Source organism: Numenius arquata, chromosome W (assembly GCF_964106895.1).
Source record: "Numenius arquata chromosome W, bNumArq3.hap1.1, whole genome shotgun sequence".
Classification (NCBI taxonomy): Eukaryota; Metazoa; Chordata; class Aves; order Charadriiformes; family Scolopacidae; genus Numenius; species Numenius arquata.
In genome coordinates, this window is record NC_133615.1 from 26,176,173 (window position 1) to 26,193,072 (window position 16,900).

Here is a 16,900-nt window from a genome sequence, read left to right on the forward strand (position 1 = left end):
CCGGTTCCACATACCTCAGGACTAAACGTTTCCCCCAGTACGGTTTCTCCCCATAACGCGTATCTGCCCAAGGGTGTTTGGAGCACGGCTGTTGGAAGAATTGTGGTTGTTTACCTCTACATCCCACAGTCTTATTGTCCAGACAAAGCGGGGCATAGGAACAGTTTAAACTCCAAACAGAAGTTCGATTTAGTGTATTGTTAAACGGCCACCTCCATTCAAATTCACCCCAAATAATAGACTTATTTTGATTCCAGAGCCAGTCTAAATTTTTACCCATATCCACGGGGAGAGCTGTTATGGGGAGCCCCTGAGTGGGGATATGTGGTAGAGGCAGACAGGTAGTTACATGAGAAAAATTAAGCATGCGGGCAAAGCCTTGTATCATCTTATAGATCACATTGTCTGGTTCAGCGTGATTTATAATTGGGGATCCATCAACATGTTGTTCAAAAGCCCGAGGCTGTCTATTCCATATTCTAGATTGCTTACTTATACTTATGATTATTATGGAGCTAATGACTATTATTACAAAAGGCCTTACAATCACTGCCATGATACAGTATCTAATATTAAAACTTAGGTTAACAAACAACCAAAATTATTCTTATCAAAACAAATATACAAAGATCAGAAAAAAAACCCAACAACTCAGAAAACAACCAAGAACTTCTGGTCCACTTTCAAGTTCTGCACAGTTTGTCCATTCCATGCAAGCACAGTTCATACTTCGGGTCGACGCATCTTAGGTCTCCACCCCGTCGTACTCCTCGTCCCTCCTTTTGTTGAGGCGCACCTGCAAGCAAATGGAAAAGTGCTGCTCGACCGTATATATGATCGACAATGAGTCAGTTAAAAATCTGGTATGATCCACCTACTACTTATTCGACGTATGCGGTCAGAGTTATCTTTTGCTTCCCATGCATGTGATCCCCTTGGATTGGTCAATGTCAGGGGTATAACTCCAGTTTGAGGTATTTTGACCATTACTGGTTGACCAGGATGCAATGGTACAGGGATTTCATCAATTTTTTGTGGTGCCTTGGAGATCATTTCTCTAGTAGGACAAAACGCTTTTATTTTTGCATTTCCATTTTCACCCCATCTGTTATTAACAGTATATACTGCTTCAGATAGTCTCAGGTTCCAATTTGATTCATGGACCTTTGCAAATCTTTTAATTAATCCATTGATCCGTTCTACCATTCCATTTGCCTGGGGGTAATAAGGGGTATGGAAGACCCAGTCAATACCTTCCCCTTTTGCCCATTCCTGGACGATGGCTGCTGTGAAATGCGAACCATTATCACTTTGGATGGCAGAAGGCATAGGTAAAGTACTAAACCATTCCTTTAGCACTCGAACAGTCCATTCTCCAGATGCTGTTGTGGTTGCGGTGGCTTGGGTCAATCCTGACACCACCTCTACACCTACTAGGATATATCTATAATGATTAGATGCTTTAAGTGGCCCAATATAATCAATTTGCCAAGTTTGCCAGAGTGTTTTCCCTGCCCTAATATGTAAAGGTGGGGCCTGATTTGGATGATTCATTTTTAATCGTAGGCGACACTGTGGACAGTGTGTTATTGTCCTTTCACAGTCTGCCAGTGTAGCAGGCCACCCTCTGGCTTGACATTCCTTATACAGATCAGCTTTCCCAGTGTGGCCATGCCTTTCATGTAACCATTCCCTTAACCTTACCCACTCCTGTGCATCTGTACTCTCATCCGCTTCTAATATATGTATGCGGGTGAGATAGTCAACTCTATTGTTCCAGTGGGCAACCTCAGTTATAGCTTTATCATGTGCCTTTACCCAGCCTATTCGCAGTGTCTTTTCCTTCCCCGCTTCTAATAGCTGCTTCCAGTCCTCTATTCTCCACACAGGCACTCGATTGACTTGCCAATCATTAGTTTCCCAATGCCCAATCCATTCGGTTGCCCCTTTGAACACTGCATAGGAGTCGGTATATATAGTTTGAGCTCCATGTTTCACAGCTAACAACACAGCCCGTAGCTCCCCTACTTGGGCACTACCCTCTCCTTTTTCAATCTCAGTTTTTCCTGTTTTTATCTCAAGAGCTACCACTGTGTATTGCCAAATCCGGGTTTTGCGGACTGCAGAAGCATCTGTAAACCATACTCCTGATTGATCCGATTCAGCTGTGAAAGGGGGTGCTTCTAAAATAGGTGATGGTTTGTTAGGTTTGACTAACATAGAAAGGTCGGCGTTAACATCCTTCTGTAATTTAGATATTTTTACCAGCCCTTCAGTAATGGTAACTAACTGACAAATACCTTCCAAATAGGAGTACCATTTCTGGACAGTGGGTTTTTGGGCAATTCCCTCAGGGGGAGGAGTCCCTTTCCTAACTGATTCCAGGAGAAGGAAAGGCCCCCGGACGACCATACCTTGGTTCATGCAAATCCTCTCAGCCTTTTTTATTGCCCGCACTAGTGATAACATACCTTTTTCCCAGTCAGTGTATCTCTGCTCAGTATCATTGAATGAATGAGAAGAGAACTCCAAGGGTCTATCGGGGCCTTCTGGTCCCCGTTGGTATAAATTACAACGAGAACCATGTTCACTGAATCCCCACTCGATCTGTATAGGATCTGTCTGGTGTATAGGGCCTAAAGTCTAATATATGCGAAGTTCATGAATCAGTAAATTCAAGGCTTCCTCATGCTGAAGGGTCCACTGCCACACAGCATTTTTCTTAATCAAATTATACAGGGGTCTAGCAATTATAGAAAATCCAGGGATATGTTTTCGCCAATAACCTAAAGTCCCAAGCATCTGTTGTAGTTCCCTTTTGTTCTCTGGAGCTTTACCAGCTTCTACCTTTTCCAGTGTATCAGCTGGTATAGCCACAGCTCCTCCTGACCACCAAACTCCTAAAAATTTAACCTCTTGACTTGGTTCCTGACATTTAGCAGGAGGGATTTCTAATCCCAGTGAAGTCAGTGTGTCCCAGACCTTACTGGACACTTTTCTGACTGCCTCTTCATTGTCCCCACCTATTAAGATGTCATCAATGTATTGGCACATGCTTACCCTATCTGGTACTTTTATCTCCTTCAATATTTTTGCTAATGCATTATGGGCAATAGTGGGAGAGTGTTTGTATCCCTGTGGGAGCCAATTAAAGGTATATTGCACTCCCTCCCACGTGAATGCAAATTGAGGTTTATCTTCCTCCTGAAGAGGAATCATAAAAAACATGTCCTTAACATCTAATGTGCACATCCATGTGTGGTGGTTAGCTTGAATCTGGGTAACCAAGTCAGCAATGCTAGGAACAGCGGCCGTAAGGGGCATTGCATTGCTATTAAGCCTCCTGTAGTCAACTGTGAGTCGCCATCTACCGTCCGCTTTACGTACGGGCCATACTGGGGAGTTATAGGGTGAGTGTGTCCTGATTATAATGCCACGGGCTTCCAGGTCTTTAATAACTTCCCTGATCCCCGTTTTGGCTGCGGCTGGTAGTGGATATTGATTAACGTTCGTTACCTGGGAAGGAGGCAGTCTAGTGGCTGTCTCCAGTAACCGAACTTCACATGGTGGGGCTCCAAAGCTCCACACTGTCCCGTCTGGCAACCTCCAGACTTTGTTTGCTAATACATCAAATCCCAAAATGTTATTACGATAAGGACCGATGACTACTTTTATCTTAGTCATTCGGTTTTCTCCTGGAAGCCAGACACACACCGTACCAATTGGTCTGATTTCAGGGACTCCAGTTACTCCTATTACATTTATTTTCTTCCGTGTGGGGACTAAACCTAACTTTTTTGCTGTTTTTTCAGTGATTACACTTATTTGAGCTCCAGTATCAATTAGAAAATTTACAGGTATTCGTCTGGGGCCAGTAGCTAAAGTAATATGTGGGTCACTTAAATGGTTAGGCCATTCTAAGTTAGATATTATGCGGGTGGGTTGGCCTAAAATACCCCCCGCACTTTCTAGTTTTTTAGAGCTATTAAATCCTTCCTTAAATCTGAGAAAGGATTCGCAGGAGCAGAGGGTTTATCTCTCTGTGTTTTAGCAGTATCAGTACGTTCTGTAGTCTTGCTAATAGGCTGCTCCACCAGGTTTACCATAATACGAATATTCTCTGTGGACTGCCCATGTAACATTGATCGGGGTATTCCTAATGCTAAAGCCTTTCTCCACAATTCATTACGCTGGGGGTCAAAGCGAGAATTAGTTTGTCGGGGAGGACGAGGATTATTATGCCCAACAAACTGTGCCTGGTGGACCCGGCGCTGTAAATGTGAGTCTTCCTCTAACCAACCCATGTCTCTACCAAAAATCACTATTTCTTGTAATAGTTCCCCCCTGTCGCGACGGAGGGAAGACAGAGACACTCAATATGAGTGATCAGCAAGCTTCGTTTATTGAATAGTACAGCCGTCTTTTATGCTTCGTTATAATTAGCTAATACATATTCTGCAATACATCTTTCTGATTGGCCTGTCCTCCAAACTTCAACCCCGCCCTTAGTTCCTTCTTTACAGTTACTTTCATCCTCTTTTCCCATGCCTGAGCAGCTGCAATCTCCCTGTTATCGTACAACAGTTACAGTCAAGGACAGGGTGTCCTTGCCAGCTCAGCAGTTACAGGAGCTGAGTCCGATGTTTCCCAAGCTCCCGCTCAGCCAGCTGGACCATGTCTACGTGACCCTTCTCAGCTAGCCAGTCTCCCACAATTCCCCCGTTTTTATTTTGGGCAAGCAATACCTTTTCGGTGACTTGTTCAACTTTCCCAACTACACATCCCAGTATTACACGTGCTGCTATCAAAATCAGTATAATGATACCAACCCAACGAAGACCTTCCTTAACAAGTCCTACCACCCATCCAGATAGACCACCAAACATAGACTGGAGCCAGGAATCAAACCAAGTGGTCTGTACCATGATCTTCTGTGTGTGCTGAAAGGGAGGTCCGAAGTAAGGACCATTCCCATTTGCGCCAGGATATCACGTCCTACCAGAGCGTGCACCCCTTCAGGCAATGGGATAATAGAAACACAGCAGTTTACCACCTTGTCCGTTATAGTCCATCGCAAAAGGGGTGACTTGCGAGCAAGAGTCAATCCCCCTACTCCCGCAACTGTGGCATTGGTCGGGTATGTTGGCCATTGAGCCGGCCATTTCCGTGTACCGATTATAGAAACATCGGCACCAGTATCCAAAAGTGCGACAAGTGAGATGGTTTGGTCGCCGTACTGCACCGTAACCGATCGTCGTGGCCGTTGGCGCAGGCCGATAGTTAGCAAGGCCATTTGTCCCGTAGATCCAAAACCACCTTGCCCTCGAAGTTGCTCCTGCAGCGGTTGAAGGGCCCCCGCAAGATGTGGCAGGGGAATCAACTGTGCCACCTTAGTGCCTTTAGCTACGAAAAGTGGTGGGAACAGCGTCTGAGCCATAATTTGAATCTCTCCGTAAAAGTCCTTATCAATCAGTCCCACCAAAACATTAAGTCCCAGCATAGTGGCAGATGAACGCCCTATAAGTAGCGCTCCGACCGCTTGTCCATTAATACAGATTGGTCCCTGTGTGCCGGTAGCAATTCTGACAGGTTTCGAGTCCAGTAGGGTGCAATCTACTGCTGTTGCCAGGTCCAGTCCGAGGCTTCCGCTTGTGGCTGGCCGGAGAGGAAGGGGTTGTGCGCTGCTGGGTAGGCAGCCGCTTTTTGTGTCGGCGCGGGGCGGCTTTTCCCGCTGGGTCATCCGTTTCCCGATCCAGCTCGACGACAGGCAGCTTCGTTGTGAGTGTCTGATCGACAGTTCTTGCACCACACGGAGTTGGCATTGCAGTCCCGCCTCATGTGTCCGGCGACGCCGCAACGGAAGCACCGCAAACGAGGTGGGCCGCGGGCATTTGATCGCCCAGCGGAGGTTTGCAAAGGAGCAAGGGCTGCTAAAACCTGACTCTGCGTAGCCTGCGCGTGTTCCTTTAAACTATTCCCTAGCTCCTTTACTGCCTCAACTAACATTGCCTGTGGCCCCACCGGTACCTGTGCCATTCTTTCTAGTCCTTCCTCGATGGTCCATGTCCCTGGCAATGTAGCCAAGATGTTACGCGTGGCCGGATTACTATTTTGTATAGCACACTGCTTTAGTATAGTGCCTTTGAGATAATCGGGCACCCCGGCCGCCTGTATGGCGTTTGCCACTCGATCGATAAACAAACCAAATGGCTCTTCTCTTCCTTGCTTAATACCCATATATGAAGGGATTCCTCCGGGCTCTCTTATGCGGTCGAGAGCTTGTCTAGCTAATTTCATTGCTTCCTTTGCCTTATCTGGCCCCATCAACGCTTGTGCTTCTGTTCGAAAATAAGGCCCTAGACCCATCAACTCCTGGAGAGTGACCCCGTGTAGCGGGTCCCCTGGTACTCTAACCACCGCTACTGACTCCTACTCTCCACTGGATTTTTATACTCCATTCCCTCGCCTGCCTCCTCATCCCCTAACAGGGGGGCCGAGGGCTCCGGAGGGGGCGGCGGGAAAGGCGGGTGGTCCCACGTCCCCGCCGCTCCCTGTGGAACCATTAGCGTACGCACTGAGGGAGGCAATGGGCAGCCTGAGGGAGAGCCAGAGTCCCCCTGCTGCGGGACAGCTGCAGCCCCGGTCGACACTCCCAACCTTTCGGAGGCTGCGGCAGCGGCTCTCTGCTCAGCTCGGTGTTGCAACAGGGCATTAGCGACTGCCCGCCACGGCTTTATCAACTTTTTGGCTGTTTTATTATCGCATATAACTTCGTCAAGCAATTTATCCCCATATTTACGCCATTCCTCGTGTTCAAAAACCGTATCTGGATTATCAAAGCAACCTCTCGCTACTCCATACGCTAATAAACCAGGCAACTCCCTTTTACAATCTATACCCTGAACGCTCCGCTTTTCTAAAAAGCATTTGAGCAAATTGTACGCCGCTTGTCTATTCATACCTTCGTCAGCGCTGTTGCAGCCTTTGCAAGACCTCGGCGGCGCGTGGCCGGCGGGACCCTCTGTAGGTGCTCCCGGGCGCGGGGATTAATCCCTTTCGCCGGGACCCTCTGTAGGTGCTCCCGGGCGCGGGGATTAGTCCCTTTCGCCGGGACCCTCTGTAGGTGCTCCCGGGCACGGGGATTAGTCCCTTTTGCCTCCTGCGCTGCTTTCAGGACCGGTACCCAGGCTCCGTCGACTCGTGGCTCGCAGGTTCAGCCCTCTCTAGGGTCCCTGTTTCGGGCGCCATTTGTCGCGACGGAGGGAAGACAGGGACACTCAATATGAGTGATCAGCAAGCTTCGTTTATTGAATAGTACAGCCGTCTTTTATGCTTCGTTATAATTAGCTAATACATATTCTGCAATACATCTTTCTGATTGGCCTGTCCTCCAAACTTCAACCCCGCCCTTAGTTCCTTCTTTACAGTTACTTTCATCCTCTTTTCCCATGCCTGAGCAGCTGCAATCTCCCTGTTATCGTACAACAGTTACAGTCAAGGACAGGGTGTCCTTGCCAGCTCAGCAGTTACAGGAGCTGAGTCCGATGTTTCCCAAGCTCCCGCTCAGCCAGCTGGACCATGTCTACGTGACCCTTCTCAGCTAGCCAGTCTCCCACACCCCCCAAGTCAAAACAGGCTGCTGCCGCTGGTGCGGGTTGCGAGTATTATGATTAATTGCCTGTGCAATCTTTTCCTTTAGGTTTTGCACATACATTTTCACGGAATCAGGGAGACCTCTAATAAATGGTTTAAGGTGGACCGGATCTACCGGAGCGGCAAGGGGAATGCCCTGCTCACCACACTAATACATGGCTTGTATACAGGCAGCCTTTTGTACAGACTCAGCTAGCCCAGACAGCCCAGCAGTTTTAATAGCCAGTGGCTCGCCCCGTTCTCTAGAATCTATCCCCCCTGCCCAGTGGGCGACTCTAAGTGTTAAGGGTTGATCCCCTACCGGACCCCTATCCAGAAATACGCCAGGACCCCAGTAACCTCTTGCTTCCTCCTCACTCAGCAAGATACGATCGCCTCCTTTTAGCGAAACATTCCATAAATATTCAGTTGCACTTTCCCCTGGCTTGCGTGAAAATTGTTCTTGCATTCGGGCAAGCTCGGGTCCGGACCATGGGGTGATACGTGTTGTAGTACATCTCCGATCATTTCTATCATTTGACTGCACCTCCGTTTTAATGAGGGGTCGAATTTCAATATTACTTGTCCCCTCGGGCTCCACATCTGGGTCACCCCAGATGTCCCCGTCCCAAGTATCAGGGTCGGCACACATAATTAAGTTCCTGACTTGGGTGGGAGAGGGGGTCGGAGCACTCGACAACAAAAGATCTAATTTTTCCTGTAACCTCCGATTCCTCTCCCTTTCAGCAGCTAATTCGTCTTTCAAAAACATGTTTTCAACTTCCAATTGTCCTTCATGGGCCCTTAAGGCCTCTTTTGTCTTTCGTTCTTCCTCTAAAGCAGCTTTGGTAGCCTCAACTTCAGCTTGCAATTCACACACCTTTTTACTACAATTAGTCAGCGCCTCTGCTTCCGAGTTAGCTACACCCATTTTCTTAACAGCCTCAGATTTCCGTGCCTCCTCCCGTGCACAGACTAAACATGCTCCAAAAACAGTACACAGAACACCTTTACCTTTTCCGTCTTTTTTCTTTTGTTCCTTCTGACACTGCTCTACCCATTCCACCACTTTCCCCTCACTTTTCCACAACCTCTTAGCCTTCTCCCTATCCGCGGGAGAAGGTTTACAACCATGTTTCTGCAATAGCTCGTCCATTATACACCCTGCTCGCTGCGCCATTTTTTGTGACGAAACGGGAAAAAGGACTTCACTGAGAGGTTCAAATTAACAATTTATTTGGACTTCACTCACAGGTCCAATACGTCACTATTGCGAGTTCTATGTGTACAATGGCGATTACACTATTGCAATTTAAAAGCAATTCGCGGAATACACTATTGCAACCTACAAGTGATCCCGAAAAGTAACACCACAAACCACAAGCGCGCTAGATATTAATACCTTAAAAGAGTGCACAAATCACGATCTTAATAGCATGCCATATACCATACGTATGTTTCTTTATCACTTACCCCTTCTCTCAGGTAAGGTCGCTCAATCCCTGGGAAGTTACTGACGTGCGGAAAGCAGACTCCACAGCCTGTGGGGTTGTAAAGTAGGTATGTTTATTCAGCGCCGGGCAGCACAGGGGGGTCGCCCCACCAAAATCGTGCGCACCCACCGCAGCAGTTAGCTTAGGATTTATACAATCAGATCTTACATATTCAAGGGGCGCCTATACATAACCATGACCTTTCCCCGAAAAGGCGGTCTTTATTACAATGAGTTACGAGAAATCATTTCCATGGTCTCCACCTTTAACTCCTCCCCGTTGCACATGCGCAGTGTCTCCTGGTGGTCGTGGGCCGGGGTCTCGGGGATGAAGGCCATGTCTTCCTCGCTGTGTACCTCTTGCTTTTAATGTTAGTGTGTTGCTCCAGGCCACGGGGTTGGGAAACCAGATGATCACTCTGTATACCAATTGTTCCCTTATCTCCCATCGAGGCTGACGTGACCACTTTATGGTTTCAACACATCCTTTCTTTTGCCTAAATACCTTATCAATGGCTTAAGGCGATAGATACACAGCTTAAACCAAGCAATGGCCCTGCCATTAACCCTTGAGTGTTATCTCCCTTATCATTACCCTGTACAGCGTCCTGGACAAGGGGGGGGACGAATCTCCTACAGGCCAGCTGTATCGTTGGAAGATTACCCCCATTTTCCTCCTCAAACCTTGCGGTTTATATTTCCTGATTCTGTGGGGGTGCAGGATTATGCCTGAGTGGATTACACTATCTGGGATATTTACCTCTGGTGGTGCAATGGCCGAGTCTCTGTTGCCAATTTTGTGATGTCTAGCACTCAAAGTCATGGGACTAGTGGTGGGATGGGACTCAGGGCATTTTATTTGTTAAGGGAGTTAAGGCTCCATTCGGTTTCGGTTCTTATTGTGATGCAATCTTGAGACAACCCCGGGCTGAGCCGTTTTTGCAGCTCCCCCCAAGTTATCTCTGCATAGACAAGGCAAGGCGGAGATGAAGCTGAGTTGGATGACAACCCCCTGCATCTCACCTATTGTGCTCTGAAACCGGTTTGGCTGGGTGCTCCCATACAGTAAGACACTTTATATACAAGATAGACATACATGCCCTGCAAAGTCCGATATCGGATATATAATTAATATAGCTCTATTTTATGAGTGTGTGCAGGCAAGCAGCTAATGAAACCTATGACTGCCATTGATCTGCAACTGTTAATATAGACCTCCATTTCTGAAAATTAGGAACATAACATAATTATAATGAAAGTTTTTGCACTTCAGTCCCTTAGCCTTAATTATTATTAATATTATTTAATATATTAATAATTTATTTATTAATAGTAGTAGTTTTAAAATACTCTTTGCATAGGGTACATCTTAAACTCAAGTTTTTAAAGCAAGGATAACGGCAGTTTCACTGGCATGAGATTTATCAACTGACCAAACCATCAAGGCAGCATGGTGTTGGCTGCAGTCCAACCCACCCACATACATATCACTGTCTCGTGTGTAAGTTAATAGCAATCTGGACTTGCATCCTCCCCACTTTTCAGTCAGCTCTCTTCTTCCCCTGTAGCTACATCTTTAAAAAGAAACCATAATATCTGCCCACCTGACACAGTAAGCCTTCTGCAATACAACTATGTTTTAAAACTTTCATGTCTACTACATTGCAGGTGTCAGGGATGAAAATTAATATACAATCAATGAAGTAACTGAGCCAAAAATATACTAAGGTGTCTATCTACCTGATGAAATGTGTGATCATATTTACTTTTGATAATGGATAGATGCATCTCTCAAATAAGACCAGGTACCTACATATTCAAAATTTCATCTCTAACAAACATGAATCCTCAATTAAAAATCAATATTTAGCATATTCATTACAACAACTGTTACAGAATTGGGCTTTCAAATATTTCTTCTCTGATACCAAGGATGATATTGTATAATGCATTGATTTGATGTACTTTACAATAATGCCATACTTATTAATTACCCAGTCAAAGCCAGTCTGGGTCACTGACATTCTCAAGCTGCTTTGGAGCAGCTATTCGGTTATCTTTGTGAATATGTGGGTCAAGTCAGAAAACGAGTGTCACCACTAGAAACAGCTATGATTCTTAATATACTTTGAGTTTCAGGAAAGAGATGATGGGTGTTGCACTAAAGAGCTAAAAACTAATAAAGAATATACAGTAAGTAAAGTACTAATGAAAGTACAGCCTAGGAGATAAAACACTGGGCTGCAAACAAGAAAAAAAAGTTTGTTATTGGCTCTGCCTGTTCTGTACAGACTATTTCATCTCTTCACAACCTTTTCCTTATGCATTTTGAAATTCTGAAATTTTGAATAGTATTTATTCTTAGAAACTAATAAAAAATGTTTGGTAGAAAGCATTAAAGCAGCATATTGCACAATTTTCATTGTAACACATACACACAAATACCACACTCATATATACAATTTAAACTGAGTAAGTTATCATCTGTGGGATTACCAAGATTTTACTACCATAATCTTGATGAAGCTGTTTAATTTATGTAAAAACAACTGAACACTTATTTCTTTATGTTGAATTTTTGGTAGGAGATTTTCATCAGTGCAATTTTTACAATTTCTATACCTGTAAGACCAAGTTAATTCAAGCAGGTACTCGGGTCCTTATGTAGAAAAAATTCAAATAAAAACTAATGACATTTGAGAATTAATATAAAATATGCTGTCATAACACCAATCTTGAAGGTTTAACCTAAGAATTATTCAGAACTAGAGGGCATATTAGAAAACATCATCACAGTCTGTCAATGGGACAATACCTTATTAAAAGGTATATTATGATTTGGAGAAGATTCTAAATTCTAATGAACTTAGAAAGCTTTAAAATAATTTTCTATCACTGACAGGTACATTGTCAAATTTCAACAATTTAACCTCCTGGAAACTCTTATATTCATTTAAGAGTATGACATATTCCTGGCAGCAATACAGAAAAGGCAAAGTATACCATTAAAAATGTGTGTCTTCTGTCTTTACCAAACTCCCACTGGCCTCCAAAAATATTACTTGTATTTTTAATTGTTTCCTTACTTAGCATATGCTGGAGCAACCTGGTACAGATTCTCCTCTACTTCCTTTGCATGACGTAAAATAACCTCTCGAGGGTTGTTATCATCTGTCTTATCCAGTGCAATATTCTTGACTATATATGATGACAAGGTATCTCTGTGAGTTCCAACATGGCCGCCATGACCTGTAGAAAAAAAAAAAAAAAAGAAAAAGATAGTATTTTAGAGAAAAATATTTAAGAAATAAACAGAGAAATGTTGTATTGTGTCTGTAACAGTGATCTGATACAAAGAAGCTATTTAATACTATAGGAAAAGTCTAATTTAGAGCTGCATTCACATAAGTGTTTTACTGATTATATAACTTAAAGTAAATCATTGCAATTATTAATTTATTCCATGCAAGCACTCCAATCAAAGACCAATGTCTTACAGTGCTGGACACTGCCCACACACATAGTAGAGTCACCACCCAAAAATGTTTGAATGCAAATTTGAACGAGTGTAGAACCCAAGCATGATGGTCCCTTTGGCATATGACAGTCTGAAATAATTATGCCTAGACTGCCTGGTCCTGCTACTGGAGGTTCAGGTTTGTGAAACTTCATGGGGTCTAGCCTATCCTTCTCTAGCTGTTTCCTGGTGCTTCACTATCATGGTTCACAGAACATCAGAAGTGCATGGGCTGAAGAGTCACAGTTTGGAGAAAAAGAAATGTTAGATATTCCATTATCTTTTTAAGGTTTTAATTACAATGGCAGACTGGGATTCTTCCATGCAATAGGAAAGGTAGCAGAAGCAAGCAGACTCCCAGTTCTTCTGTATCCAAGCAGTGGTTTACTGAGGTGTATTTTAGAGGGCTTCTTCCTGCTGAATTTTTCAAAGATGAAAGCAGTTAGATTTCCAGGGTTCCTTCAGGCAGCAGTCTTTCATCTGAAATACTGTTTGCAGAGTTTATGCATATTTAATTTATTGTTCTGTCATTCAGTTCTCAGCATTAGCATTGTGATGAACCAGTCGCTCTTTTCTGAACTTTCCATTTTCCTACAACTTTCTAATACTGTAACAGTGTGACAAAACCATAGATGCATTCTTGGATCTGAGACAGAGAGGGGAGGAATCCCCTCAATGATCCAAAAATATGATGTTTCTGCATATGAAGTAATAACCATGTTTTTCTTAAATGATGAGATTAATCAAGGTTGGAATAATAGCCATAACTGAGACAATTTGGCTAAATAATCAGGATTTAAAACTTCTATTTACTCATAAAACTGCTACAGTATCTTCAATCACAGTAATTTATCTATGTGCTTTGTGTAATTTATCAGTCTGCTCAGACAAAGGATGCATTTGTCAGCAACAAAGAAACACCATGTTAAAGAACACAGTTTTCTTGTGGTGAGGTTTAGCTCTCACATTCAGGTCTGCTGATTGCTGCTGTTTCCCAAAATGTGGGAAATTGTGTTAGGGTCAAAAGACCCAAGAAAGACAAAAAACAACCAAACAAATCTTACATTTAGGGGCACCAGCTCTATACTGTGTCGCGACGGAGGGAAGACAGGGCCACTCAATATGAGTGATCACAATACTGAATAAAAAAAAACAGAAGGCAGCATCCAGGGAACTGAAAAAACTTCATTTTTCCATCTTATTTCTGGAAGCCTGCTCAATGTATTAGACTGAGTGAAGTCATAGCCATGTGACACAGCAGTAGATCTTTGGGAATGAATGTTTAGGTTTCATTTTTGCAAATTTCATGAATTATGAAATGCCTGGGACAATTTGCTAGCAAGCACTAAGATTGATTTGTTTGCATGTTAATGCACAGATCCAAGCTTTTATCATTTGTAGAATCAAGGTTGCCCAAGGGAAACCCAAGCTTTGCATTCCTATGTTTTAAAAGTAACACCTAATCCCTCAAACAACATTCTTGCATTCTAAGTAGCCATTACAAGCAATCCTGAGATTAAAAAGCAGCTAGAAGTCTAAAGGCAAAAAAAAAAAAAAAGAGAGAAGGAAAAAGGGGTTGATTCACTTTGGAAAGGACTTCTGAGATCTTTAGTTCTTTTGAATTCTACCTGTAAGCTTAAAAGACAGACATATAACCTCTGAAAAGTTTCCAAAATATGTTTCAAACTTAAAAAAATTGTAAAGCAAATCCTTACAACATTTTTTTGCGTTGCTTTATATGGAAGTATCCTTATTTAGTTTCAAAATTATGTGGAAGAAACAGTTAAACAGCTAAAATTCAGTGATAAAATTTTGAAACTTTGCATAATTGGGACCTAAATCTTTGAATGGCATTTATCAATGCCATTGGATACACAAGTTCCATTGGATTTTAAGCAGAAAGGTTTTTTTCTTTTTTAAAAATCACAAAGGCTCTTTACAGTATAAACATTAAGGACAATGCACACAAAGTATTTAGATAATAGACCGTGTGCTGATATAGCCAAGGCTATAGTAAGGATGGAGTGAGATAAATATCCCTGATCTTTGCAGCTGCTACTTTACCCACTGCTACCCAAAAACGGGAGCTGCACATCTGCAGCAGTGAGGTAAGTAGGAGACAGCTGTGGCTGGAAAGTACCTGAGATAGGAACCCAGAACCAAAGTGCCTTGATATGGGCCTGGTTACCAAGACTGACCAGACTTTTTCATTCTAAACTTTCTTTTTGTTTATTATGCTGCCAAACAACTTCTTTGTTTTAGCTATTTCTAAGACCAAGAGTACTGGAGAACAGAGCTAAATCCAAACACTGTGGAACTGGAAAAGGAAGAGAAGCAGGACAGCACAGCCGTGTGACAGCTCTTACTTCACATGAGGAAACATTACATAGGGCAATGCTAATGGAGAGGGCCAAAATCTCTCAGTTGATCACTTTGTCCCCTTGTAAAATTAGCCCTTGGGAAAAGGCAGGTCACTAAACATTTTATAATAACAATGATAACTATTTCTTATACATCAGAGAGTCTTAATATGAACATGAGGTCTTATACAAGTATAACCCAAGGCTGGAGGATATTTAAGCTATTTAAACCCCCATATATCTCTGGGCAAATTCTAAATCTTGAAAAATCACTTGGAATTTGTTTAAGATCTATCACTAACGTCTCTGATTTTGCCACTGGTATTGTTGATGTTCCCAAGTAATAAAAAGCTTCCTAAACCCATCTATACTCACCAATTTAGTTACGCAAACCTGAAGATTTAAGAAAGGAAAAAGAGAATCTTGAAGCTTAATTTATTTTTGTTTAAAAAAACAACAAAATACTTATGAGGACAGGCCAACTTTTTTAAGACAATTGTCCTTTCAGGTGCATCAGAATCTAGAAACCAGTCATTATTAACAACTACAGAGCATACAGAATGGTTGTGCAAGGCTATAAATAAACTTGTATGAAGCACTAACATCTCACACCAATGCTCAATACTTAATGAAAATTTGCAAATTTTTAGAAGGGAAAATATAAAGCTAAATGATCTGCAAATAATAACATACCCGAGAAAGAGCTAAGGATGCTGCTATAAACATATGTTTAAATTCCTTACATGTTATAATGTAATCCTGCATAAGAGTCTCCGCTTGTCTCTCTTTTCATAATGTTTTGACCACGCATAATTTTGCTCCCCTAAGAGGAAACATACAGCAGTTCAGTTGGTCTGTTTATATCAGACAGCAACCATTTTTTATTCAAGACATAGTCTCAACTAAATTATGTAGTACTTTAAATATTCATGATGTGTGTGTCTTTGCCTGTCCATGCACATATGAAGGAGGGTAGAGAGGTTAGTGTTTCTGTTATAGAGCAGTTTATATGATGTGTAAATAAGGGTAGAAGATTCATTTTACACTTCATATATACACAGTACTTGTAGCATGCACATTGAAAGTGCTCCTCTCCAAACGCAGGCAATGATTTGCTCCTAGTACTCTTCCTAAGTATCAGACGTGGCAGTTATCTAACCAGAGGGGTCTGTAAGACTGCAGTGGGAAAGTCTGCGTAAGCCTGACCGTAGCAAGACTGATTTAAGCTGGTGGTATTTTCCTTCTCACAATAAGTACCAGGAAACAAACTGGGTGCAAAATGTAGCTAGGGCTCTTGTGGTCTGTGCCTAGGAGACTCAGGCATTCATCTGGAGAGAGAGCCAAACAATGATGACCAACCACTCTCTTGTTCTCTGAATTGACAAAGACCAGAAAAATAAAATTTCTTTCTGACAATCTTGTAAACCAGAGTTTATCTTCATATCCAAGTGGCCAGGTTACAGTAAGTATCCAGAAACTGAACTGTAACACAGTATGTTTTTGGATGCCAGTGAAACAAAGATGAGGGCATATAAGGGAACAACATCTTTTTCATACCACTCAGTGTAGATGAAGTGTACATTTTCCCCCTGCTGATAGGAAGGAAGCATGCCCCAGTTCTCCAGCCAATCCAGATGGTAAAAGCAAATTAATTGCAAAAGAAGTATTTATAGACTAGTTAAGTTCTCTTCATTATATGAATCATTACCACCTTTCCATTAGATGTACAGGAAAAATCCACATGTGATAGGAGGGGGTGGGTGAGGAGACAAGCAGAAAGATGGGAATGTGCTTCCTTGCCTTGCCCCCTCTCAAATTGGGTCTTCCAGCATTACTTTACAGACACTGAAGTTTAAGATAATGCTTCTAACCAAGATTTTTACTTCAGAAAAGAAAAGA

The 16,900-nt window shown here is 42.9% G+C and overlaps 1 pseudogene; it reads right to left on the bottom strand.

Annotated features, from left to right (window-relative positions):
* Nucleotides 1-16,900, bottom strand: part of LOC141476708 (WD repeat-containing protein 70-like) — a 100,714-nt pseudogene that overhangs the window by 7,824 nt on the left and 75,990 nt on the right.